Below are 27,684 nucleotides of genomic sequence, written 5' to 3' on the forward strand. Positions count from 1 at the left end.
ACAGAATAATAATACTTGAGCCATTAAACAAAGTCAAGGACCTTTAGTTCTTCCTCAAAGATTACAGATAATATTCTGAGCCAAGTCCTTTGAGCTGTTTTGCAGATACTGAAACCCCTTCCGGTTGGAGGAAGTTAACTGCATGCTGCCCACCAGCACCGAGACCCCAGACCAGTTGGAACCAGAAGGTTGATGCTGCCAACTCCCGATTACCTCACCACCAACCAATCAGAAGAAGGTCCACGAGCTGACCACGCCCCGCTCCTTGAACTACTACAAGACTCTTCACTACCCCCTCCAGGGCGGGACACAGTCTTATGGGCACTAGCCCACTGTGGCCCCCTTTGCCTGGCAAAGCAATGAAGCTGTTCTTTTCTCCTTCACCCAAAACTCTGTCTCCGACACTGAATTCAGCATCAGTGCAGAGAGGCTGGGTTTTGGCAACAGTTTCACCAGGGGATGACGTGGTACTGACACCGCCCACCGGAGCATCTTCCACGGCAGCAAAGCCCAGGGCTAGATGTGGACTGACCCTTCTCCTCCCCAGCGCCTCACTCCCAGCCACTCTCCCAACTGAGCCAGAGAGGGGGTCTAGTCAATCACCTTTCACAGGCACCACCTGGCAACGTCAGACCTGTTTTGTGTGGCCCATGTTGGGGCCCAGGGCGTGCCACCCCAAAATGTGTCTCAGTGGCACACGGACTATTTTGAACTAAAGTGTCTTAAGAAATGTGTGTTTGCCAAGGGGGAGGAGGGAGGGGAAGGGATGGATTGGGAGTTTGGGGTCAGCAGATGCAAACTATTATATAGAGAATAGATAAACAACAAGGTCCTACTGTAGAGCACAGGGAACTATATTCAATATCCTGTGATAAACCATCATGGAGAATATGAAAAAGAACACATATGTGCATAACTGCATCACTTTGCTGTACAGCAGAGATTAACACAACCCTGTAAATCAACGATACTTCAATAAAATTTAAAAAAAGAAAAGAGGGACACCAATGCAAGAGGGACACTCTGATCCTCCTGTCTGTCTCCCTGAAGCAGGAAATAAAGGTGCTCTCCCTGTATCTGGATGTAGAAGGACACCCTTGTCATCAGAGATGGGAGATTCAGGCCAAGAAGCTGGTATAAAAAACTCTGTTACTTCTTTACTTGACTACCCCAAGCCTAACTCTGTTTAGATTCTTCACTAACTGGGCACCCCAAACCTAAGTTTCTTTGTCCTGTCAACTCCTCACCAATGTATTTTTTCTTTGCCTAAAAAGTGTAAAAGCTGCCTGCTTTGGCCACTTCTTATGTCCCATTTCTATGTGACCTCCACACACATGAATTAAAATGTATTTCTTTTCTTCCATTCATCTGTCTTGCGTCCATTTTATTATTAGTCCAGCCACAGCCCTCAAGGGGAAATCCTGAGTGAGGGGAAATCTCCCCGTCCCTAACACCCACACGCATTACCTTTTCTTTTTAATGAACTAGTTGCCCGCATTTTTTAAATTGAGATGTTTCCCAGAAACACCTGGATTGACAGTTTCTCGTGGACACTTGGAAGTCCCGGCCACAGGGCACTCACCCTGCACCTGGGAGCAAGCCCTTGGCCTTGGGTGGCAGCTGCACCGAGTCGTGGCCTCCATACCCCAGGTCACCAGCCCCACTCGGCCTGCCAACCCCTCCCCTCCCTTTCCATCACCCGCCTGCCTCTGAAGAATGCAACCTGTTAAGACAAACTGCACAATTTGGAAATAAGGCAACAAGCTCACACGTGCCCTTTTAAAAATCCTTCGAGAACACTCAACAGCCACATTGAAATGTCACGGCATCCTCTAGGGAAAGGGGACTCCACTGGACTTACTATTTACTATCGATTAGGGCCCAAACTCCACACATGGAGATGTTAAGTTGCAGAAGATTAACAAGCTGCAAACGACTTTTGTCCAGGAGAGATGCAAAGCCTTTCTGCCACGTGGAAAAGAAACCTCAGAGGTGACTGTTTTACTGCCCACGGGGTGTCAAACTTTACAATCCTATTCCAGCTTTCTTTTACTTTTCCCACTGAATGTGTGTGTGTGTGTGTATCAGTTTCTCACAATCCCTTTTCCCCTAGATCTACGATGTCGCCGACTCCAAATCTGGCTTACTTTGTTCCATTAGGTTTTTAACTTAACATTTTGAAAAAAATCACAATTTTTAGAACGTTCTTCTCTGACAAACCTTTGATTCCTCCAGCGGGATGAACCCAGGGATGCTCCGGGTTCCACTGCAGGGGGCGTGGGTTCGATCCCTGGTCCCCAGTCAGGGAACTAAGATCCCACAAGCCGCGCGCTTTCAAACTCATTTTACGAGGCCAGTCTTACCCTCATAATATAACCGAACAAGGACACCACACACACAAAAAAAATGGCCGATATCCCTGATGAACACAGATGCAAAAATCCGCAACAAAATATTAGCGAAATGAAATCAACAACATCAAAGAATCATACACCATGATTAGGTGGAATTTATTCCAGGGAAGCATGGATGCTAAATAAATAAATAAATAAAAATAAAATAAAATATAAGACTGACTTGGAAAGCCACAAAACGCAGACGCTCTCACCCCTACATTTCAAGCCCCCAAATGAGGTGGGAATTTCAAGTTCAGTAGCCAACCAGGGAAAATTCATCCTTGCTGAGGACTTGCTGGCTCTCTCCCTGCCTGATGAGACAAGGAGAAACAGACCCACCTTATGGAGCAAAGGAGCCACCAGTGTCGCTGGACGGCTGCACATTTATGATACGTTCAGTGCACAGGCATCTCTCTGCCCACAAAGCGCAAAGCATACCTGCCCTTTCTGTTCACTCTGAGCCACTAGTTCAATCTATTCCATCTGTGCTGTCTGAACTTTTCATTCCCAGTAGATTCAGACTAATTCATCGCAGCCACTGAGGTTGATCGTTTGTGTCTTCTTGTCACATCCTGGGGGCTGCCAGCTGACATCCTTAAGAAATTTTAGAAGTAAATCTAATAGAGGGCCTTTCACAGCCTCTGTTAGGTTTATCTGTTTATCTGAATTCCATCAAGAGGGAACACAAGTAAAATCAGACCTAGAATGGGTCTGGGATTCAAAAGCTCTTAGCTAAGCCATTTACCTACATGCTGCCCAGAACCATTCCATTGTAATACAATAAAAACACCGTTGAAAGTTGACACCACCTAGGCTAAATGCTTGATGCTTTAAGAAGAAGCAAGATGAGCTTAGTTTTAAAAAAATTTTTTTAAAAAGCCACAGCAGCCAAGCTACAGGACAGAAGCACCTGACAACACGCCTTGCACCTTGATGGAAAGAGGATACTGGTGGATGCAGACCCTCCCTCCACAGCAATGGAGGAATTCCAGGGCAGGCTGAAATGAGGATTCAAGGCCACTCATCAATTCATTCAGATTACTGAGGCATCGAAAAGGAACGTGGACTTGGAACGGGCAAGAGGCTGGCTGTCAGACAAGTAAGTGCTGTGTCACATAAAAGTCACCACAATTTTTAGCTCGGGCAAGAGTCTGAATTACAGACCTTTGCGTCTGTCTTACAAGCTGGGTTTAAAAGGAGATGGTTCTTCTGTGGGAATGCTGGCGGGGAACATTGGGAACCCTTACCAAACAGCAAGGGGTTGGTTCTGGACCATCGCTAAGGGACCAGCCTAAAGGCACGGAAACCAGCAGGTGTCCAGATGCAAAACCGCAACCTTCTTGCGGGGTTACCCCTGCCGAGACTCGGGTGCAGAGCATGTGACATTTCACGTTAAGATGGGGAGTCTACTATTCTAAGTAACCTGCTGGTCAGTTCTTTTGTAAAATAAGTAGTCTTATTTTGCACAGCCTGATTTTTCCAATTCACAATGATGGATTTTTGTCTTTGTTTTTTGCGTATATCAAGTTGCCTACAGCAGCCCTTACACATTTGCACCCGAGCGAGATGCCCATGAGCCTGGCCAGGACTGCTTCAGGATAACACATGTGTCCTAAGAGCTACCAGGAAATGAGAGCACCGGGAACTATATTTAATATCTTGTAATAATCTACAAGGGAAAAGAAACTGAAAAAGTATATATATATATATATATATATATATATATATATATATATATATATATATATATACACACACACACACACACACATATATATGTATAACTGAATCACTGTGCTGTACATCTGAAACTAACACAACATTGTAAATCACCTCTACTCCAATTAGCATAAATAAATAAATACATGGAAAAACATATATATATATAGGGACTGGTGTGAAATGAGTGGCTTTCCCCAGAGAAGAAGAAAGTCTCCTGTAGCCCCAGCACATTTTAGTACATAAAATACTAGTGCGGTGATATCATGGTTTGGGCTTTTTTGGGTGGAGGAGAATAACAGAATCTTTCCCGTCCTCTCCTGGTGACAGCGCCCCCGTGAACTGCTGCAGCCTCACCAATCAGTAGAGTCCATTCTTCCAGCAACTGTGTTTAGTCTAGGGCTGTAGTGGTTTTGAAATATGTCTGCAGATTCTTCTGTCACTCATCCCCTTAAAGTGGCAGCCTACCGCTGCCAGCCCCACTGCAGGCTGGAACTGCTATTCGCTTCCAAAGAGTAGCGTGCGGTGGAGATGATGGTGGGATCACAAAGGGCATGGTAGCACCCAGCCTGCCCTCTCTGGGTTGCCCTCTCTGGGGAAGCCAGCGCCACCTTGCAAGGACGCTAACAGCCTTGACAAGTGGCCCAGTTGGGAAGGAACCAAAGCCGACTGGCCAGCCTTGGGAGAGAGCCATTGTGGAATAATTCTCCATCCCAGCCAAGCCTTCAGATGATTCCAGACTTCAGCCTTCGAGCCTCCCCGCTGAGGCCCCGGACATCGCAAAGCAAAGAGAAGCCACTCCCACAGAGCCCTGCCTGAATTTCTGTCCTAGAACCTGAAATGATAAATGGTTATCTTGCTTTATGTCACTGTCATTATCTGGAGGTTGTTTGTTCCTTTCTGTCATTGTCACCATCCAGAGGTCGGTTATTATAGAGGAAATGATAACTAATACAAGGGCTGAGCACATGCCCACAGGCAGTCCAATAAGAGGAGGGGCCTTCGGTGATAACCATGGGAAAAGAGGAGGTGTTTTTCCCACTGAACATGAAGCCTGGGGGGATATAAGTCAGGAGCTGCTGGAGGCCACCATGTGAGCAGACTGCCTGAGAAAAAGCCAATCCGGAGAATAGAAACAAGAGATGGGGAGAGACTGAGTGCTGATGATGTCACTTGAGTTGCTGGATCAAGCTATGCCTGAAGGCCACCCTGGAATTTTTAGTTGTTTGAGCCAATACATCTTCCCACCGCCTGTGTTTTTACCTTAAGTCAACCTGGGTTGGAGTTCTCTCATTAGGTGTTCAAAGACCCCTGACTTGACACACTCAGTGTTTCCTGGGCTGCCTCTAGCATAGTAGGCTAGGTAGTACACTTGATCGGCTATGTCCTTCTGAGGCAAATGGGTAGGTCCAAATGTTTGGAGCAAAAACAATCCTGCTACCTTGGCCACAGCCAATTAGACTAAGGATTAGGGAAAGGCAGTCCAAAAGAGGTGAGGGGTACCCAAACTCCTTGTGATTCATCATGGAGCCTGCTATCATGAACTTCTGCTCCTTACAGGGTCTCTTATGACAGAACCTATTTCCTAGTGGGAGAAGTTGGAAATCCAGAAAATAAGCAGGCACACAAATAAATACACAAGATAATTCCATATGTAAATGAGTGCCGTGAGAGAAACAGGACAGAGTGTGGCCCTGGGGAGCTACGTGCACAGACTGGGCAGGGAAGACCCCTCCCACTGTTTGCCAATCGGGCACCGAATGCAAAGGTGCGAAGCCTGGGGAAAGATTTCCAGGCAGAGGAAACAGCAGGTGCAAACACCGTGAGAAGGAAATGAACTTGAAGGTGGAGTTCCACGAAGAGACAAATGTGTCCGGTGTGGCTAGAACACGGGGAGGGGGAGGGGACACCAGGAGATGAGTCCAAGAGAAGCAGGAATGAACACTGCGCAGTGAACAGTAGGAACCTGGGTTTATTATAGGTGTGATGGTCTGCCTGGCGTTTTCTCCAAGCATCCTGGCTGCCGTGTGAAGAATGAACTGTCAGGAGTAAGAGCCAGCAGGCTCATCCGTGGGCTGCGTGGACTCCGCACACCTGATGGGATTACTGGGGCTGCCTCTGTGCCCTCTCTGCTCTAAGCTCTTTACAGCTATCATCTCACTGAATTCTCACAATCCCATGAAGGAGTCATTTTCTAACTTGCATCTGGGAGTCAAAGGAATGGAGGAACAGCCTTGCCCGTGGTCAGGTGCCTAGCGGGTTGAGGGGTCTGGATTTGAAGCCCGCAGTCTGGCTCCAGAGCCCCATCCCGCTGTGATACTTCCCTTGCTGTGTTCCAGGTCGGGGGCTATCCCACTGTTTCAGACCGTTGTCTGCCAACAACCCAGAGGCCATTGTTAGGAGCTGGTTTGGGTTTTCCTATCACGCTACTGTGGTTCCACTCAACACACCTGGGGGTAAAGATGTATGTTCAAAGCAACACCAAACCTACAGTGATAAGTAGTGGTAGCATGAGGCCAGAGATGCGGTGGGGTTGACTTCAAGTGTGTAGAAGGCACTTCTTGGGATAAGAGAAATCATCTATATCTTGACTGTGATAACGCTGACATGGTGCATACATCTGTCAAAATATCACTAACTATACAACTGAAATGGGTAGGCTTGATTGTATGCAAATTACAACTCAATAAGACTAATAGAACTCATTAAGTCTATATTCATTTCTAGTAAATAACTTCTTTGGATTTCAGTGAGTATATCCTATACACACAATGAAAAGCCGTATTACAGCTTCCAGCAGAACCTCCTGGAAGATGTATGCATGAGAAAAGGCTCCTTCAGTCAGCCCCTGTGATCCAGGTAAACTCCATCCACGCAGGATTTCATGGAGCAAAAGCATCTGGGCTGATCCAACCCATCCCACCCCTATGCCCTGCGCGTCTGTAGGCAGGTGCCAGCCGTATGCACAGCTGATTCAAGCAAAACCTGGCCAGATGCTTCAGAACCCCAAGACCGCACAACTGGCCTTCTACAGCTGAAACAAGCTGATATTCTGGAAGTTTCTTTCTCCAGCAGCTCAGGATATAACAGACTGCCCCCCATGCCCTCTCTGCTCTCCCCGTCCTGCCCCCAGCACTTTGGCTGTCCTCCAGCAAAAGGAGCAAGTTCAGAGGCACCTGTCTGGCCATGAAAAGGCAGGGAGTGAGGCAGGAGCCCCCAGCAACAAAGCGACAGCAGCTTTACATCAAAGATCCAGACTTCCAAGGACCTGGACCCCGCTTCACCTCTGTGGGTTGCAAATTGGCCACTTCCTCACCGTACCCAGCCCTTAGAACTATTCTCAACCATCACAGTGTTTCTGTTTTGCTTTGTTTCTTACTTACTTTTGAATGTGAACGTCTTAAGGCAGGACAAGACACTCCAGCACCCCCTGCACCCCATTATATTTTGTCCTATGCCCAGCCAATTCCCATAATTAAAACACCTCCTGGCATCTAAAGATATGTGTCCATCAACTCTGCTTTAGACAAAACACTGCAAGCAGACACCTGCTCAAAGTCAGCACCAAGGCACGGAATGGCCTGTCTTTTTCAGCTTAATTGTATGCACCAAATTAAATATAGTAAACTAGAAAAAGTAATTCTTTTTCAAAGTACGCAAGAAAATCCTTTTTCATCTGAATTAGGAGCAATTATCTTGCTATGCTTCTTGAGCTCTACATTACCCAGTGGAGATTTATGGAAGGAAGGGTTTAATGATTAATTTTTCCACCAGTGGGTTTGCAGCGCAAGATGAATACACACATACATGTCTATATCTATATCCGTATATGTCATACCCATACCTATATCCATACCTGATATACTAAAAACTCTACCTGGCCTCTGTCTGGGTCCCTGTCACCAAGCTTCAAAAACCCTTGGAATTTTCCTCAGTGATAAAAGACTTTGTTACTCACAAGTGTATACTAATGAGGTGACTTGTGGGTGGGCCCTTAGAAAATGTCAATGGAGGGGCTGACCACACCAGAAACACCAAGCAGGTAAGCAGAGGGATAGAACTTTCAGCTCACACCCCAATCTCTGGGAGATGAGGAGGCCAATAGTTTAACCAGCCATGCCTTTGTGACGAACTCCATAAAAAAACCTCTGACCTCTACACTCAGTGGAGCTACCTGTTGGTGAACACATCCAAAGCTGAGAGGGTCATCTACTCAGATTTCCCAAACAGAGTTCATCAAAGCTCTGCGTCCACTGCCCAGACCTTGTCCTGGGCCTCTCTTCCATTTTTGTCTGTTCCTGACTTGTGTCCTTTATAATAAAACCATCATTGTAAGTACAGTGTCCCTTGAGGTCTGTGAGTTGATCTGAAAGCAAGCGGGGCCCTGGCTGGGGCTCCTGGGCACGGAAGCTTTTTGTCCCCCTTTTCTTGTAGGCAAGACTCCAGCCTCCATGACCTTCCCTGAGCTGAGTTCCAAAGGGCAGATTCGAACAGTTGCTAATCAAGGAAGGAGCAGCCAGGAAACCACCTGAGGTGAGATTAAAGGGACCAGAGAAGCTCATCAAGATGAGACCAGACTGCCTGAGACCCTGCACACCCCCTCACCGTGTCAGCAACCCACCCTTGAACTATTGCTGTAAAACCCCTCATCAACTCCTCCAGGGTTGGGACACATAGTTTTTGAGGGCAGGAGCCTGCTGTGGCCCCCTTGGCCTGGCAAAACAATACAGCTCTCCTTTTCTACTTCACCCAAAACTCTGTCTCCAAGATTCAATTTGGCACCGGTGCAAAGGCTGAGCTTTCGGCATCAGTTCTAGCAAGTTATGAAACCCCAACAAAGGTCACGGGGACCCCCGAATTTGTAGCCAAGTTGGACAGAAGCACGGGTAGCCTGGGGACCCCCCTTGCAGCTGGGGTCCGAAATGAGGGGGATCTGGTTGGAATTGAGCCCTTAAGAGACAGAAGAGTCCAGTGGCCACTAAGGCTACCAACCCCAGAATCGGGACCCTGGGACACACACCCACTTCTATTCTGAATGAGCCCGTGACCCAGGAGTAGTGGAAATCTATTGTTCATCCATGTGCAGTTGCAACTTGGGCCTTAGGCCAAAGACAATTCATCATGGAACTAACCAATTCATCATGGAACTAATTCATCATGGAACTAACCATGATCCATTGCAAATCCAATGACAGTCAAGTCGGAAACTCTTGGGAAAGCCTCAGGGCAAAGCAGTGTTCTCTTTCTTTTCTGCTAAAGTTGCCCAGTGGATAGGATGCAAAACTGGAGTTGTTAACAGTCATCTTGGCACCGTGAGGGCAGGTCTGCCCAAGAATGAAACCAACATAAAATAAAACAGAGCCAAGAAACAGAAAGAGGTGGAGTCCTGATGGCGTCTCTACGCCAAAATGCAGAGTACCCCGGCCTTTTAGTTATGAAAGTCACTAAGTCCCTCTTTCTTTGTGAGCCAGTTTGAGTTGGGTGTTCTGTCATTTGCATCCCAATGAGTCGTGAAAACACGCGAGGCTGAAATCCACTTAAACTCTTCCAACAAACAGAGGCAACTTAGGAAGCCTCTAAATATTGGTTCTACTCGGTAGATGCTGGAACCAGCTCACACCAGCTTTCAGGAGCCAAGGGCTAAATCTTCAGGAATTTGGCAAATCACTTGTTGAACTCTTAGTAGCTTGCAATTAGCCACGCATGTGTGAGAACCAATTGCTAAACATTTACCAGCAAAATACTCATTGTAGTTCTTGAGTCAAAAAAACTATCTTCAGAGGTCAGAGGGTGGTTCAAGGCCAGTCTTTGAACCCCCTCTCAAAATCCCCCCACAAGCCCCTCGAGCTTTGATGTTCCCTTCTCATTTCCAGCCTCCACAGGTTGGGCCCCAGGAACTGGAGGAGAAAGGGATGTGGAGAAAATACAGCGTCCTATCCACATCTGCCGGGTCTATGTAGGCCTCCCTTTTTCAAAGTCTAGACTCAGACAAAGATACGGGCTCCTGAAGGCTGTCAGATTCTTCGAAGCTGCCTAGACACACCTTCCAGTAAGTTCCATCCAAGACCAACACAAGACCACTTTCTAATTTAGGGACTTCTCAGCGTTGACAGTGGGCTACACATATAGGACAAAATCCCTCTACTGAATTGTTAAAGAAACAGACAGCAGAGCCTGTTTTAATAATACCCGGTCTCTTTTTCCCGATAGGAGGAACTCTCCCCAAGAAAAAGTAGGAGTTGAAAGGCACAGAATCCCTAATCCGAAGCGGAAACATGGAAGACATTTACAGCATCGAGAATGTGAACTCTGTGATCTTGATCTCCAAACTGAATATCGCAATCCACTGTGATCCAGCCTCTGCTCAGGACCCCCAACTGCGGTATTATCGCCTCAGCATTAGCTGTTCAAATAAACTTTTTATCTTGACTGCAGGATGACTTAAGAACTATCTTCCTCCCAGTCTAGAAGCTTTAAAGGCCAAGTCTGCTCCCCCCAAGGAAGAAAAATACAAGGAAGTTGTTTAGAGTCATGTTGTTCGTGTAATGTGTCCATCTAAGAGCCAAAACTGTGACATTTTCACAGCAAAAGCCAACGAACAGTTCTGAAACCGAGCAGGACCCTGTGGGGCTCCTGGGCACAAAAGTCTTTCTGTTTCCCTCCCACCCCGCCCACCCCCGTTTTCTTGTTTGTGGGACGCTTCATTCAGCCTCCAAGACCCTCCCTGACTTCCAAAGGGCAGGTTCAAACAGCTGCTAATCAGGGAAGGGAGGGGATGTGGAGATAAGAGAGGAGCAGTCAGGAGACAATAGTGCAGCCTTGGGGCAGGGTCCTGGTTCCCCCTCAAGGGATATACATAACAGTATCTATGAGCCCTTTTGCAGATACTGAGACCCCCATCAGGTGGGAGAAGTTAACTGTCTGCTGCCCACAAGCACCCCAGACCCCAGACCGGTCGGAACCAGAAGGTTGATGATGCCGATTCCCGACTACCTCACCACCAACCAATCAGAAGAAGGTCCACGAGCTGACCACGCCCTCTTTGAACCATTGCTATAAAACTCACAACCCTCTCCAGGACAGGAGTTTGAGGGCATTAGCCCACTGTGGCCCCCTTTGCCTGGCAAAGCAATAAAGCTATACTTTTCTACTTCATCCAAAACTCTGCTCCGAGATTCAATTCGGTACCAAGGTACAGAGGCCGAATTTCGGCCACAGTTCTCAGTGCACTTTTCAGACACCTCTATGTCTATGGGGTGTAACCCCAAACGCAAGTTTCTGGGTTAAATGCCGAAGGGGGATGTCAACTGTCCATGCCTGGATGGGTAAGGTGATTTCTCCCACATCAACAAATCCATTAATAAAAGATGTACTTTGCTCGAGATTCAAATAAGTTAGAGCTGAACATGTCCTTGGAAATCATGTAAATTCATCCTTCACACAATACAGATACAGAGAGACAGACCCGGGTGCCTTTCAATAAACATCAGAAAGCATATTCCACGGAGGCAAAGATTTCTTCTTTCAGAACAGACTAGGCAGCTGTCCTGGGAATACCTAAATCTTACTCTTGTCTTGTTGGAAGACCTAAACCAGTCACATTTCTGGCCTGATTGCGCTATTAGAAAAAGAAAGTGAGGGAAACACTTAAAAATTCTTGTACTACGATTGTCCTAGAGGAGACACTGTTTTGATCAAATAGTTCAGACGGTTATTTTTGCTTTAATTCATTGCATCAGACATGCAACAAAGACTATTTATCTTCAAATCTCTTTGTCTCTCCTTCTAAGATCTGATTTGAGAGGGGCCCTCTGAGCAGATGCATTATTCTGATTGTGAGTAACAAAATGGAAAGGCACACTGCGTGCCAAGAGGGAAAAAAAGCTGTTGTGATTGTCATTATCACACCATTTCACTGATTTACTGGAACTCAAAGAAGGGCAGAAATGAAGACAATTAAAAGAGAACCAGATTGCTGTCGCCTACATGATTATAAAAACAAACAATAGGAATTTAAGCTGATTTGTCAAAAGCAGCAGGAAGTTCCAGCAACAGAATTTTTAAAAGCCTAGCTCTCTGCTGAACTATGCCAATGGTGAGACACTAAACCAGCGTGAACCCCTTGCACAAAGAAGGACGCATCTCCTCGAGGTGCTACTACCTTGTTTCAAATCAGCTCTTTTACAAAGAGACTCAATCAAATCCACCAACAATCAAACTCACAAAGATCTGACTTCACAAAAGCAAAAATATACCCTTTGTTTTCATTTTTGTGGGTAAAAAAAAAAAAAAACAGGTTCTTTTTGAGGATAAATTTCATATAATTTGTGAGAGAAAAGTATTCCAGGAAGAACTGAGAGTTAAGGAGATGACAAATTTTTTGAATGTAAATTGGATCGTGTCCTGTGTTTTTAAAGACTCCTATCAACTTCCCATCGATTTACCCTCTGTGAACTGTTTTCTGCCTGCATCTCGGATTCCACTGCCTACTGTTCTCTGTAGTGGCTACATCCCGCCCCCAGGAACCTGCTTACAACAGGGGTCAGAAAACCAGGGATCCTGGATTGAATCCAGACTGCCATCTGTTTCCACACAGCTGCAAAGTGAAAATGGTTTGTACGTTTTTAAATGGCTCCAAAAAAAAAAAAAAATAGAGGAAGAATATTTCATGACATGTGAAAAGCATATGAAATTCTAATGCAAGTGACTATAAATAAAGCTTTATTGGAACAGAGGCAGGGACATTTTGTTTACACAATGTCTGGCTGCTTTCACGTTGCAACGAGAGAGTCGATTGGCTGTGACAGAGATTGCAGGGCCCGCAAAGCCTCAAACACGTGCTTGTTTGCTGAACCTGGCTTAGAACATCAAGCTTAACTCACACTTTAGGGCCCTCACGGGGACTCTAGAAAGTTCTGGGCCCAGATATCCTCATCAATGCCTCAGGTCTTGTCTTAACCAGTTCAGCTGCTGTGACAAAGTACCACAGATGGCATGGCTTATAAAGAACGAAAATTCATTCCTTACACTTCTGGAGGCTGAAGTCCAAGAACAGGGTGCCAGTATGGTCAGGTGCTAGTGAAGACCTCCTTCCTTCCGTGTGAGAGGGCCATTTTCTCACTGTAACCACACATGGCAGAGGGCAGAGGCAGGAAACAAGGGCACTAATCCCATCCATGAGAGTCCCACCCTCATGACCTCACCTAATCCTAATCACCTCCCAAAGGCTCCACCTCCTAAGACCATCACATTGCGGGTAGGGGTTTAACATCGGAATCTGGGGGAGAAACAAACGTAACAAGGGTCTCTACTTAAATGTCACCTCGGGGCTTCCCTGGTGGTGCAGTGGTTGAGAATCTGCCTGCCAATGCGGGGGACACGGGTTTGAGCCCTGGTCTGGGAGGATCCCACATGCCGCAGAGCAACTAGGCCCGTGAGCCACAATTACTGAGCCTGCGCGTCTGGAGCCTGTGCTCCACAGCAAGAGAGGCTGCGACAGTGAGAGGCCCGCGCACCGCGATGAAGAGTGGCCCCCGCTCGCCACAACTAGAGAAAGCCCTCGCACAGCAACGAAGACCCAACACAGCCAAAAATAAATAAATAAATTTAAATGTCACCTCTACGGGGATGGCTTCCCTGACCACCTCATCCACAGACCAACCCACCTCACTCTTGATTTGCTCCGTACTACTTCCTTCCTGGCACACAGCATTTCTGAAATTATTCTGTACATCACTTTTTTATTGTCTGCCTCCCCACTAGAATATAAGCTCCATGTGGGCAGACTCTTCTGTCCTATTCACCACAATGCCCTGCACATGCAGGTGCTCACCAAATATTCAATGAATGATGAATGAATGATTGAATTAATGAATGAACTCACAGCAGAGAAAGCACCAGGATGACTGTTTGGCCTGAACTTGCTATGCCCAAAGGACCTCCTTTACAATGCTGTGTTAGTTTCTGCTGTACAGCACACTGAATCAGTTATACATATACATCTATCCACTCTTTTTTAGATTCTATTTCCATATAGGTCGTTACAGAGTACTGAGTAGGGTTCCCTGTGCTATACAGGAGGTCCTTATTAGTTATCTCTTTTATATATAGTAGTGTGTATATGCTGATTTTTTAAAATTAATTTTTATTGGAGTCTAGTTGATTTACAGTGTTGTGTTAAGAAGCATTAATTATTAAACTTAAACGTTGAATGCCTCACAGAATTTGGGCATTTCTTCTGCTCTGGTCCTCTTCTATCTTCTGCTTAAATGTAATAATAGACTCAAAAAGTAATGAAACGATGCTGTCCTGACTCACCCTTAGAAAGGCCTTGTAGGTTCAAATTAAGACAGTGTTAAAGGGAAGAGACAGGGACATCCAGCAGGCTCGGCTCAGAAGAGCGACACTGCCATCCTGGCCACTCGATGGCCTGGAGCTGCAGTTCAGGGATGGGACGGGTGACAAAATGAGCGAGGCCGGTTTGGTGCGGGGTCTGAGGCAAACAGCAGCCCTTCACCCCCACTGAGGGACCCCCGCCCAGGCTTCCAACTTTCAAAGCACCAGAGACCCAAACGCATGTGAACTCTCCCGGTGTGAAAATGTCGACAATTAAGAAAACAACGCCGATTGATCAAACACACGCCTACAGGCAATGTCTGACCTACCAGCTGCCATTCTGTCAACTCTGGCCTGGAGATTTCCAAATAAACCAACATTCCCATATTCACTCATTCATTCATTATTTACAAGAGCTCTGAACCACTTCTCTGACTACGTTCTCAGCGTTGGTAAGTGGGCTTCCTCATGCTGTACACGAATTTTCACCACTAAAGGGCGGGAAAGGAGCCCAGAAGTGTTCATTCCATTCCAAATACAACTGTTTGGTGATTTACACTCAGCCCTTAACATCCTCATCAAATCATCATTTCCAACTCAGCAAGAGCTCTCCACTTAGAAGCTTGGGTTGAGATGCAGTGGAAGTAACGGCTGGCACTTCTCCCAGCTGTCTCCACGGCCATGGCTGTACTCCCCCCATGAATATATTTGTCAAGACTCTTTCAGCAACAAATGACACAAACCTAAATCAAATCAGCTTAAAGGAAAAAAAAAAAGAGTGAGAGAGATTTTACTGACTCACGTAACTGAACTGTTCTGGGGTCAACCTGGTGGCTTCAGGCATGGCTGGATCAAGCCTCAGATAACACCGTCACACTTGTCTTCTCTCTGTGTCTTTGTGTTGGCTTCATTCTTGGGCTCTATGAGGTGGCCCCCAGCAACCCCAGCTTGCATCACCCTTACTGCCATACATCCCCACAAAATGTGACCTTATCTCTTCCAAGGTTTCCACCAAAAGCCATGAAACTGTCTCCCGTTTACTGAAACTGGATCAGGTACCAAGCCTCAGCTCAATCACCGTGGCCAGCTGGATGGAATGTGATGGCTGCCTCCCTCCGGGTCCACGTACCCACCTCTGGAACCAGCCTCACTCTAGGGACTGATACGGGGGATGGGGTGACTCCTCCAGAAGGAAACAAGATGAGGCTCTGAGTAGTGGGATGGAGGCTGGGTGTGCAAACATACTTTCCGTTCACTGCGATGGGCGTGAACCTCTCCCCACCTCAGAATGCGGTATATCTTTATGAAGAAACAACCTCCTTCTGACCGCGTGAAGAAAGAACAACAGGAAACTATCACTACTGTCCCGAGACAGAGTGAAACGGCTAAGGTGCAGACACATTCGGACAACCACACACGGGTGAGATGAACTACAGAGAGATGCTCGTGACCTTTCCTTAATCCCAGCCACTTCCTGCCCACGTGTCAGACTCAGGAACCCAGGTGATCAACAGCTGATTCTACCAGGCGCTTGTGAGCCAAGGGAAGCATATGCCCCTATTTGCTCAGCTGAGAAACATCCTTAAACGCTTAGGACAAATAAGGTCAGACAGTGTCATTCATCTGCCTCCTACTGGCAGCCTGCAAATCAACAGGAGCCAAACAGCAGGCATGCTCTTCGAGAACAACAGCCTAATTCTGATGACCACACATTCCAGAAAGCTGACTCCTGGGTGTCTCTCCTCCCAGTACACCAGAGAGGTTATTCTAATGTCTTCCTATCAACCACTCACTGTAGCATCCACGCGTGAGGCTGCACGTACTTATCTTCGACCCCCGAGTGATGACTAAAGCCTAGAATCGATCTTACAGACGGGGGTCACTTTCTGTCCCTTCTGCCCTAAGAACTGAGACCCTCTGTACCCCCAAGGCTTAACCAACAAGACTGAAAACTAAGACCATCTACATCGAAACGGCCTTACGATCTGTTGCAGGAAATTCCCGTCCAGGAAGATAAGACTGTGAAATAATACGGAACCCCACTGTTGGCTTCAGGAAATTGCTGAAAACTGTTTTACGGAAACAATCTATTGCTCACCTGGGCAAAGAGGCCCGTTTTCGGAGCAACATATGGCTCACCTGGCCTCAAAGCTCACTTATAAAATAACTGTGGTTCCAGCTTCCCTACAAGCCCCTCACTCTGCTGTGCACCTGGATCCCCAAACTGAAAGACTCGCCTTAAGCTAGTGGGGCTCAGACTCCAGAATTCTAAATATCCATCCCTGACATCCCTTTTCTGGGATACTACTGACAGTCTCAAGAGGTGCTTTTTTTTTTTTGGCTGTGCCGCATGACTTGCAGGATCTTAGTTCCCCGACCAGGGATCGAACCCAGGACCCGGCAGTGAAAGCACTGAGTCCTAACCACTGGACTGCCAGGGAATTCCCAAGAGGTGCTTTTTTTTTTTTTACTGCAGTAAGTAATAAAATGAGCTCCGATTAATTAGGTGATTATACTGGAGGTCTTTGGGTGATGAATGGCTGCCACCTCCGGGAATTTCCTGGAATGTCCCTGCAGATTTCATTCCCAGGCTCCCATGTCAGCTGGCTGCAGGCAGGGCTGGACCAATGAGAGCTACTGGCAGGAGACTGGAGGGTAAAAGAGAGAGATGCCAGGGCTTCTGTCCCCTCACACTGGGGTGTCTTCCTTACTCTGCAGTCAGCTGCATCGTTTTCTTTTGGCAGTCCAGCAGGTAACACTTCTCCTGTAAACAGGACGGTGGGGACCCATCTCCTCCCCTTGTCCCTTCAGTCTGGAGATGCTGGGGGTCCCTGCTCTAGGCAATCTCTGAATTCCCTCAGCTGCCCCCAAAATGAAATAAGACGCTGCTGTGAGAAGTGGGATGGATGCTGAGTGTACAAACACACTTTCTGTCCACTATGGTGGGCGTGACTCTCCTCCCCACCCAAGAATGTGGTATATTTTTATGAAGAAACCACCTCCTTCAACCTTGCAAAGAAAGAACAATAGGAAACTATCACTACCGTCCAGAGTTGAGACTGAGTTTCTTCTACTAAACTGATGTCTTCTCCTAAATTCCCTGTGTGGACAATATTTTGACATGCTTTCTGTTTTCCTGGTTAAACCAAAAGGGATACATAAAATAATTCCACTAGGGAAGTAAATGTCGTGAAATAAATCCCAAACACCACCTCATCCCCGTATCACTGCCCCACAGCACCTGTGCCTCAGAGTCAAAATCACCTGGGAAGCTTTTAGAACTAGACCCTTGTCTGGGTCCCACCACAAATCAAATAAATCAGAATCTCTGGGTCTGTATTTTTAAAAAGATTTTGCCTAAGATGCAGAGAAGGGGGGGGGAAGGACTGCTCTCCTCCTAACAATAACAACAGTAACAAAAATGCTGGATACACTACAGACTAATAGAGTTTCACAAACACATCAAAGAGCTGAAGTTGCAGAGAAACCAAATAGCCCGAAATCCAAGAAAAGAGAGGTTCCCTCAAAACGACAAGAGACACGGGCTCAACCTGTGCCAGAGCTTGGGCAGAAGAGACTCCAGGTGCCGTGCAGGTGGATTCTGGTATTCAAGGTGGACAACCTCATGGCCAGATGGGGATCTTGGCAAAGAGATGGAAACTTAGAAAATGTCAGATGGGAATGTTAGAAATAACATAATAATGAAAAGCCCACAGTCAGAGATGAAGAATATCTTCAGTGGGCTTATTCGTAGGCTAAACATGGCTAAGGGAAGACTCAATGATAGGAAAACAGGTCAAAAGAAGTTACTGAAACTGCAACACGACGAGAAAAAAAAGAAGAGTGAGAAAACAGAGCATCTAGGACCTGAGAGACAACGTGAAAAAGTCCAGCATATGTGTAATTGGAATCACAAGAGGAGAGAGAGAGAAAAGAAGGAAATACCTGAAAACAGAACAAGTGCTATTCCCCAAAATAATGAAAGCTATCAAACCACAGACCAAGAAGCTCAGAGAATCCCAACCAGGATAAATAAACGCAAAAGAGCACATCTTGACACATCTTATCCAAACTGCTGAAAAAGAAAGAGAAAGACAAAACTTTGAGGGCAGCCCAAGAAAAAAGACACATTACAAACAGAAAAACAAAGATAAGGATTTCAGTAGACTTCTCAGAAGCTATAAAAGCCAGGAGACAGCAAAGTAACATCTTTAAGTAAATACTTTCAGAACTAAAAGTAAAGGTTTTTCAGAAAAGTGAAAACCAGTAATGCATCACCATCAGATAGATCTCTGATATGAGGTTCTTCAGGAAGAAAGAATATATTACCAGACAGGAACTTGGATCTACACAAAGAAACGAAGACTTCTGGAAATGGTTAAAATGTAGGTAGATATAAAATCCATTTTTTTCTTATTTACAGTTGTTCTAAAAGATGACTGACTGTACAAGGCAAAAACAATAATAGGAAAAAGCATAAAAAATGCCTGACCCATGATAGAAACTAAATATTCATTTCCTTCCCCCATTTTGTTTTTTCCAGTAAAGAAAATATGTTAAAAAAATAACAGCAATAACTATATACTGTGGGTTTATAGCATGTGTAAAAATTAAAAAATGACATTAATAAAACTAAAAGTGGGAGAGAGGAAGTGTAAATATACTATCTGGAGGTTCTTACACTATATGTGAAGTGGTGTAATATTCTTTGGAAATTAGATTGTAATAAATTAAAAGCCTGTATTCAAAACTCTAGGGCACTTACTGCAGTGATTTTTAAAAGGTACAAGTGAGAATTCCCTGGTGGTCCAGTGGTTGCAACTCCTCGATCTCACTGCTGAGGGCCCAGGTTCAGTCCCTGGTCGGGGAATTAGGATCCCACAAGCCACACAGTGTGGTCAAAAAAAAAAAAAAGGGTACAAGTAATAGCCCAATAGTAGAGATAAAATATAATTACTATAATGTTCAATTAACTAAAAAATAGTCAAGGGGGTACACAGGGAACAGAAAGAATATCACACAACTAGGAAGATGGTAGATTTTAACCTAATCAGATATGAAATTATATGACATGTAAATTGTCTAAACACACCAATTAAAAAACAGATTGTTGGAGTGGATATAAAACAACACCCAGTTATATGCTATCTAGAAGACACACATTGTAAATCTAAAGACATTAACCGGTTAAAATTTTTTAAATACAGAAAATAGACTATGCAATCACTCCCAAAAAAAACTGAAGGAACTATATTAATGTCAGAAAAAATAGACTTCCAAATAAGCAATAATACAAGGGGGAAAAAAAGAGGTATTATATGCTCATAAAGGGATCAATTCATCTGCAATATTTAACAATCCTAAATGTGTTTGCACCTAACAACAGAACTCCAAAATACATGAAGCAGAAACTCACAAAACTAATGAGAAACAGAAAAATCCGTAATTATAATTGGAGAGGTCAACGCTCACTAATGGAAGGAACATGTAAACAGAAAGTCAGTAAGGATATAGAATATTTGGACAACACTATCAATATAACATTCTCTTCAAGAACACAAGGGGTAGTTAGCAAGATAGACCATATTGTGAAACATAAAAAATACTCAAAAATATAAATGAATTAACATCCTACAAAGTATATTCTCTGAACAAAATGGAAATAAACTAGAAATCCATAACAGAAAGGTATCCAGAAAATCCTCAAATATTTTAAAAGTAAACAACAAACTCCTAAATAACATACAGGTCAAACAGGAAGTCACAAGGGAAATTATGAAAAAACTATATAAATTGCATGAAAATAAAAGTATAACATAAAAAGTTTGAGAGACAGAGGTAAAACAGTGCCCAGAGGAAGATTTGTAGCATTAGATGCTTGTATGAGAAAAGAAGAAATGTCTGAAAAAATGATCCAAGCTTCAATGTGAAGAGACCAGATAAACAGGAGAAAATTAAACACCTGAAGCTGCGAAAGGAAATAATAAAGATTAGAGCAGAAATCAATAAACATGAAAAAAGAAAACAATAGAGAAAAATAAAATTGAAAGCTGTTCCTTTGAAAAGACTAGCCAGACTGACCAAGAAAAAAGAGAAAAGAACATGCAACTAACTGCAGGAGTGAAATAGGTGGCATCACTACAGATCTCAAGGCATGAAAAGGCTAGTAAAGGAATATTACCAACATTATTTCCATAAATTCAACAATTTAGATAAGCCAGACCAATTCATAAAAAACACAACTACCAAAACTTACTCAATATAATTTGAATAGCCCTAACACTATTAAATTGAATCTGTAATTTAAAAGCTTCTGAAAAAAATATCCAAACAGAGGCAGTTTCATCAGAAAATTTAAACCAAACATTTAAAGAAGTACTAGCACTGCATTTATAGTCTCCTCCAGAAAACAGAATAGGAGGGAACACTCTGTTTCCCTTTATGAAACTGGTATTACCCTAATACAGAAACTAGACAAAGATAGTACATAAAACTACAGAAAATAACTTAGATACAAAAGCCCCACACAAAATATCAGCAAATCAAATACAGCAATGCATTGAAAATTATACCATGACTAAGTTGGGTTTGTACAAGGAATACAAAGTGAGTCAATACTTGGAAATCAATGTAACCCACAATATCAACAGACTGAGAAAAATCATATGCTTGTGGCAATTGATGCAATAAAAGGATTGGACAAAGTTCAACATCCATTTATGATAAAATCTGCCCATAAATTAGGAACAGAGCAGAACTTCTTCATCTCCATATTTTTATGAAACCTACATATTTCATAAACATATATATGCATCTACAAGAAGCCTACATCATAGTTAATGGTGAAAGACTGAATGTCTTTCTCCTAAGATTGGAAACAAGGCAAGGGTGCAAACGCTCCCCACTTTTATTCAACATCATACTGGAATTTCTAGCCAGTGCAAAGGGAACGAGGGGAAAAGCATATAGATTGAAAAGTAGGCAATGAAACTATATTCACAAATGACAATTGTCCATAAAATGTCGCCAAGAGTCCACCCAAAAAAAGCTACTAAAATAAATTAGGATAAAAGGTCAATATATAAAAATTGATTTTATTCTGTATATTTGCAATAAATTCACATTTTAAAAAGAATACTATTCACAAATAGCACCCGAAAACCTGGAACACTTCGGTATAAATCTAAAACTTTTGTGTGGCATCTGTATTCTGCAAACTATAAAACAGTGATGATAAAAATCAAAGAAAGCCTAAATAGTCAGATGTACCATGTTCGTGAATTAGAGAGTTCATTATTATTAAGATAGCAGTTCTCATTATTATGAAGATGTATTTTCTGCACTTTCAGTGCAATCCCAATCAAAATCCCAGCAGAATCTTTTTTCAGAAATCGAGAAGCCAGTTCCAAAATGTATATTGTAAATCAAAGGCTAGAATAGCCAAAACGTCTTTGAAAAAGAACAAAATTATATGATTCCCATTACCTGATTTCAAGATTTATTTTAAAGAGCAGTAATCAAGACAGAGTGGTATTGGTAAAAGGATAAACACATAAATCAGGGGAACAAGACAGACTCCAGAACATGCCTACCATACACAGTCAAATGATCTTGACAAAAATATGAAGCCAATTTAAGAGAGAAATAACAGTCTATAACAATAAAATATGCTGGAACAATTGAGCAGTCATATGTAAAAATCTAAAACTTGACCCATACATTGCAACGTATACAAAAATTAACCCAAAAGAATCATAGACCTCAGCGTAAAACCTAAAACTATTAAACTTATTAGAAAAAAAAAACAAGGGAAAAGCTTTGTGACCTTTCTTTTGGCAAAGATTTCTAAGATATGACAAAAGCAATTCCATTAAAAAATAATTAGACTTCATCAAAATAAAAAGGTCTGCTCTGCCAAACATCTGTTAAAAGACATGACATGCTATAAATTAAGAAAAAAAAATTCAAATCACATATATAATAAGAGACTTGTATACAAGGTATACAAACAATTCTCAAAACTGAATAAGATGACCCAAATTAGTTGCCCATTTTAAAATAGAAAGAATTTGATCAGATACTTGACCCAAAAAAAAAGATACACAGACAGCAAATAAGCCACTAAAAACTGCTCAACATCATTAGTGATTAGGGAAATGCAAATTAAAATCACCATGAGAAACCATTACACGTGTATTAGGCTAAAATAAAATCGCAACGTGAAAACAAGTGTTGGCAAGGATGCAGAATAGCTGGAACGGTACACAGTTTTGGTACAAATGGTTCAACCATTTTGCAAAACAGTCTGGCAGTGTCTTATAATGTTAAACATGCAGGTTCCACATTGCCCAGCAATCTCATCCCCAGGCATTTACGCACAAAGAAATGAAAACACAGACGGACACCAAAATGTGTCCACAACCGCGTATGGTAGCTTTATTCATAATAGCCAAAACTATTAGCCACTCTGGCGTCTGTCACCTGGCGACGGATAAACAAACTGTGGTACATCCACACCATGGCATACTACTCAGCAGAAATGAACTCCTGACACATCTGTAACAGATAAGAACAAACCTGGCTCCACATTGCATCTTTTCTAAACTTTGTGCTCTGTTGCCTGTGCTGAGTCACGCTGGCTCTGCACCTTTTGTAAAAGAATGTTGCCTTTAGCCTGAAATATACAAAATAGCCCTTTTTCAAGGCTCTGCCTCCCAGGCTTGACCTTTAAAGGTACACTTTATATTCATACAGAGATACAAAGTTGCAAAAAAAGAAAATAACAATTGTCAGTGTTGAAGGTTTACAGGAACATAGTGATCAGACCTGCACGGTCAGATGCAAGAACAAAGGATTACCACATCCCCTCCAGGTCTGGCCGGCACCAGGAAGTCTGAAACAGCCAGCCACACCTAGTCCCTTTTTAGAGGACAAATGTTGGCCAGGATGTGGAGAAAAGGGAACCCTCCTGCACTGTTGGTGGGAAGGTAAATTGGTGCAGCCACTATGGAGAACAGTATGGAGGTTTCTCAAAAAAACTAACAAGGGAACTACCATATGATCCAGCAATTCTACTCCTGGGTGTATATCTGAAAACAACAAAAACACTAATTCTAAAAGATACATGTACCCCAATGTTCACAGCAGCACTATTTACAGCAGCCAAAATATAGAAGCAACCTAAATGTCCATCAACAGATGAAAGGATAAAGAAGATGTAGTATATATACATGACTACTACTCAGCCATTAAAAAAAAAAGAATGAAATTTTGCCATTTGCAGCAACGTGGATGGACTTGGCATTATGCTAAGCGAAATAAGTCAGAGAAAGACAAACACTGTATGATGTCACTTATACGTGGAATCTTAAAAATACAACAAAATAGTGAAAATAACAAAAAAGAAGCAGACTCACAGATACAGGGAACAAACTAGTGGTTACCAGTGGAGAGGCAATATAGGGGTAGGAGAGCAAGAGGTACAAACTATTAGATATAAAATAAGCTACAAGGATATATTGTACAACACGGGGAATATAGCCAATATTTTACAATAAATATAAATGGAGTATAACCTTCAAATATTGTGAATCACTATATTGTACACCTATAACATATAATATTGTACAGCAACTGTACTTCAATAAAAAAAGTTTATTGAGATTTATTTTATGAAACAAAATTTTAATTTAGATTTTAAAATTTAATTTAAGAAGATGTTTTTTAAAAGAGGAAGCCTGAATTCTAACTGGGGTAAGATGGTTCCTTGGGACCCCATCTTCTCTGTCTGCTGGCTTTCTGAATGAAGTCACTATTCTTCACCCCAACACTTCATCTCTCGATTTGTCCCATCGTGTGGGAGCAGTACTAGCCTGGACTCGGTAACATCTCCAACAGCCTGGAAGAATATGAAATGCACTGGGCTAAGTGAAAGTTACATAAGGTATGGTAACCTGTATATAAGATTTGGTACCATGCATATAACATTCTGGAAAAAGCAAAACTTTAGTGACAGGAGACAGGTCCATGGTGGCCAAGGGATGAGGGTAGAGGGAGGGACTAGCTCTGAAAGGGTAGGAGTAAACTTTGAGGGGTGATAGAAATGTTCCCTGTCTTGAGTGTGGCAGTGGTTACAAGACTATATGCATTTGTCGAAATTCACAGAACTGTACAAAAAGGTGAACTGTACACCAGGCAAATTTACCTCAGTTAACCTGACACTCACCCGCCCCACCAAATACCTTCTCACGAGATTCCAGTGTGCAGCCAGCGTTCAGAATCCCTGCTTTACTTCTCCACATGGACAGATGTTTTCCCTTGACAGCTTTGCTTCATGGTTCTCAGCCTTGATTTCACACCAGAATCAATTGGGGGGGAATCTCTCAAAACCCCCAACGCCTGGATGTCACCCTAGGATATTCCGATTTCCTTGGGCAATGGAATGTTGGAAAACTTGACAGGTGATTCTAACATGTAACCCAGGCTGAGAACTACCATTCGAAAGGCAATGCTGTTCCAAGAGAATGCTCCTCTCACTCTGGAGAGAAAACTTCTAAAACTATGTACCCACTCGCACATTTAAGAACCGATATCTAATATTTTTCATCAGAGTTTCAACAGTTGCTAAGGATAAAGTTTCCTGTGTATTGTACACCTTGACATTTAAAATGAAACTGTTACATCACTTTTAAATGCATCCATTGGAATATAAATAACAGAATAACTTGACACCTGCCTTCAACCATTTATAAAATCTTTAAAAAATCTTCTTTAACAATGGAAATCTTACATTGTTCCTTTTTCCCCTAAACTCACATTTCCATTCTGGTTCCCATACAGAATTTTATCCTAATGTAATATACCTTTTTTAATTGAAGTATAGTTGATTTACAATGTTGTGTTAGTTTCAGGTGTACAGCAAAATGATTCATATATATATAGATATATATCGGTATACATATATAGATGATAGATTCTTTTTCAGATTCTTTTCCATTATGGGTTAGTAACAAGATATTGAGTATAATTCCCTATGTCCTTGTTGTGTATCTACTTGATACACAGTAGTGTGTACACAAGTTAATCCCAAACTCCTAATTTATCCCCCCACCCACTTTCCCCTTTGGTAACCATAAGTTTGTTTTCTATGTCTGGGTTGATTCCTGTTTTCCATATAAGCTGTTTAAATGAAGAGACCAACAAGGTATTAATCTCTAAAATATACAAACAGCTCATAGAGCTCAATATCAAAAAAAAAAAAAAAAAACCAACCCGATCAAAAAATGATCTAAATAGACATTTCTTCAAAGAAGACATACAGATGGCCAAGAGGCACATGAAAAGCTGTTCAACATTGCTAATTATTAAAGAAATGCAAATCAAAACCACAATGAGGAATCACCTCACACCAGTCAAAATGGCCATCATCAAAAAGTCTACAAATAACAAATGCCCAAGAGGGTGTGGAGAAAATGGAACCCTCCTACACTGTTGGTGGGAAGGTAAGTTGGTGCAGCCACTATGGAGAACAGTATGGAGGTTCCTTAAAGAACTAAAAATAGAGTTGCCATATGATCCTGCAATCCCACTCCTGGGCATATATCCAGAGAAAACCATAATTCGAAAAGATACATGCACGCCAATGTTCATTGCAGCACTACTGACAATAGCCAAGACATGGAAGTATCCTAACGTAATGTACTTTTAATCTTGAAAATAATGTACCCATCATCCTATTACACTTTCCTACAACAAAAATATAGTTGTGTCTATACTGAACTTAAATTTTTTTGTTTCTCTTACTCTAAGTTTCTCAGTATTCAAAAGCTTCATCAAGTTGGCATTGTTACAATTATATTATGACACAGCCTAAATACATTACACATTTTGATAAATTTTTTTAAAAAATAAAAAGTACTTCTTTTCTTGTAAATGTACCTCTTAATGAGCTATGGGGGGGGGAGTGTTATGCTGCTTTGATTAAATTTGTAATTAATAACTGTACCTGGGGGACTGTGGAGGCTTTAACACCTGGGAGAAATGAATCATACAGAGCAAGACGCTAGATGGATGAGAGGTACCTTTCTATTGTAAATTCAAAGAAGGGGTGTGTGTGTGTGACAGACAGAGAGAGGAAGAGACAAGATGCACGGGGTAATTGTAAATTAACTTAGAGGGATCAAGTTTCAGAGAAAATACACACAGAAGCTGAGGATTTGTAAATGCATTTCTTTTCAAATATCTCCACTTACATACCCCTGAGAAGGGCTTTGCATGACCCCTCCATTCAAATATTCCAGTGTCAAGGGCACTCCTCCAAAAAAAGAAATCATGTAAAAACAAAAAGTAGTTAACAAAATCAAGCAATGCCTGGAAATTAAAAGTAAATATTATCCAGCAGAGATTGTCAATTCACACAACCCCAGGGCCCAGCGAAACAACATAAATGAGGGAAGCTCTGCGGATTCCAGAAACACTGGGATTCCACTCCAGAGCTCATTTCCGCACATTTGACAGGCACCCAAACCCAGGGCACCAGTTCTCTAGTGGTCCAAGTCCAGGGGTAATGCAACTAGGAAAGAAAAGGAAAGAAGATGGACCCAGTGCAGAGCGTCCGGTGGTGACAGCAGCTCTCCTGCCGGGAACCATTGTTGACATGCAGAAGCATCAGGGCCGCTCACCATGGAAAAGCAGCAGGAAAATCCAGGCTCTTAGGAAAATCTGCTGATCTCAAAAATAATGACAAGACATTCACCGCGAAAGCCACAGAGAACGTATTTACAGGCCACGTGTACCACCTGACACCATCTGTCAATCAAAAGCCACACCCCTGACATCCAACTACAGGAAGAAATCCGAAGGCTTTTAAAAAAGATATTCAGGGCTTCCCTGGTGGCGCAGTGGTTGGGAGCCTGCCTGCCAATGCAGGGGACACGGGTTCGAGCCCTGGTCTGGGAGGATGCCACATGCCATGGAGCGGCTGGGCCCGTGAGCCACAATTACTGAGCCTGCGCGTCTGGAGCCTGTGCTCCGCAACAAGAGAGGCCACGACAGTGAGAGGCCCGCGCACCGCGATGAAGAGTGGCCCCCACTCGCCGCAACTGGAGAAAGCCCTTGCGCAGAAACGAAGACCCAACACAGCCATAAATAAATGAATGAATGAATGAATGAATGAATGAATAAATAAAAAGTGTGAAATGTAGATAAAATAAATAACTTAAAAAAGATATTCAAT

At 43.2% G+C, this 27,684-nt stretch overlaps 1 protein-coding gene and 1 pseudogene across 2 annotated transcripts in view; both read right to left on the bottom strand.

Moving 5' to 3' along the window:
- Positions 1-27,684, bottom strand: part of TMEM132D (transmembrane protein 132D) — a 679,902-nt gene that overhangs the window by 638,136 nt on the left and 14,082 nt on the right. The gene's annotated exons all lie outside the window — the stretch shown is intronic.
- The window catches only part of LOC309610394 (cytochrome c oxidase subunit 6A1, mitochondrial pseudogene), a 571,916-nt pseudogene that overhangs the window by 457,451 nt on the left and 86,781 nt on the right, over positions 1-27,684 (bottom strand). The window lies entirely within an intron of this gene.

Source organism: Balaenoptera borealis (assembly GCF_965194805.1).
Source record: "Balaenoptera borealis genome assembly, chromosome: 14".
Lineage (NCBI taxonomy): Eukaryota > Metazoa > Chordata > Mammalia > Artiodactyla > Balaenopteridae > Balaenoptera > Balaenoptera borealis.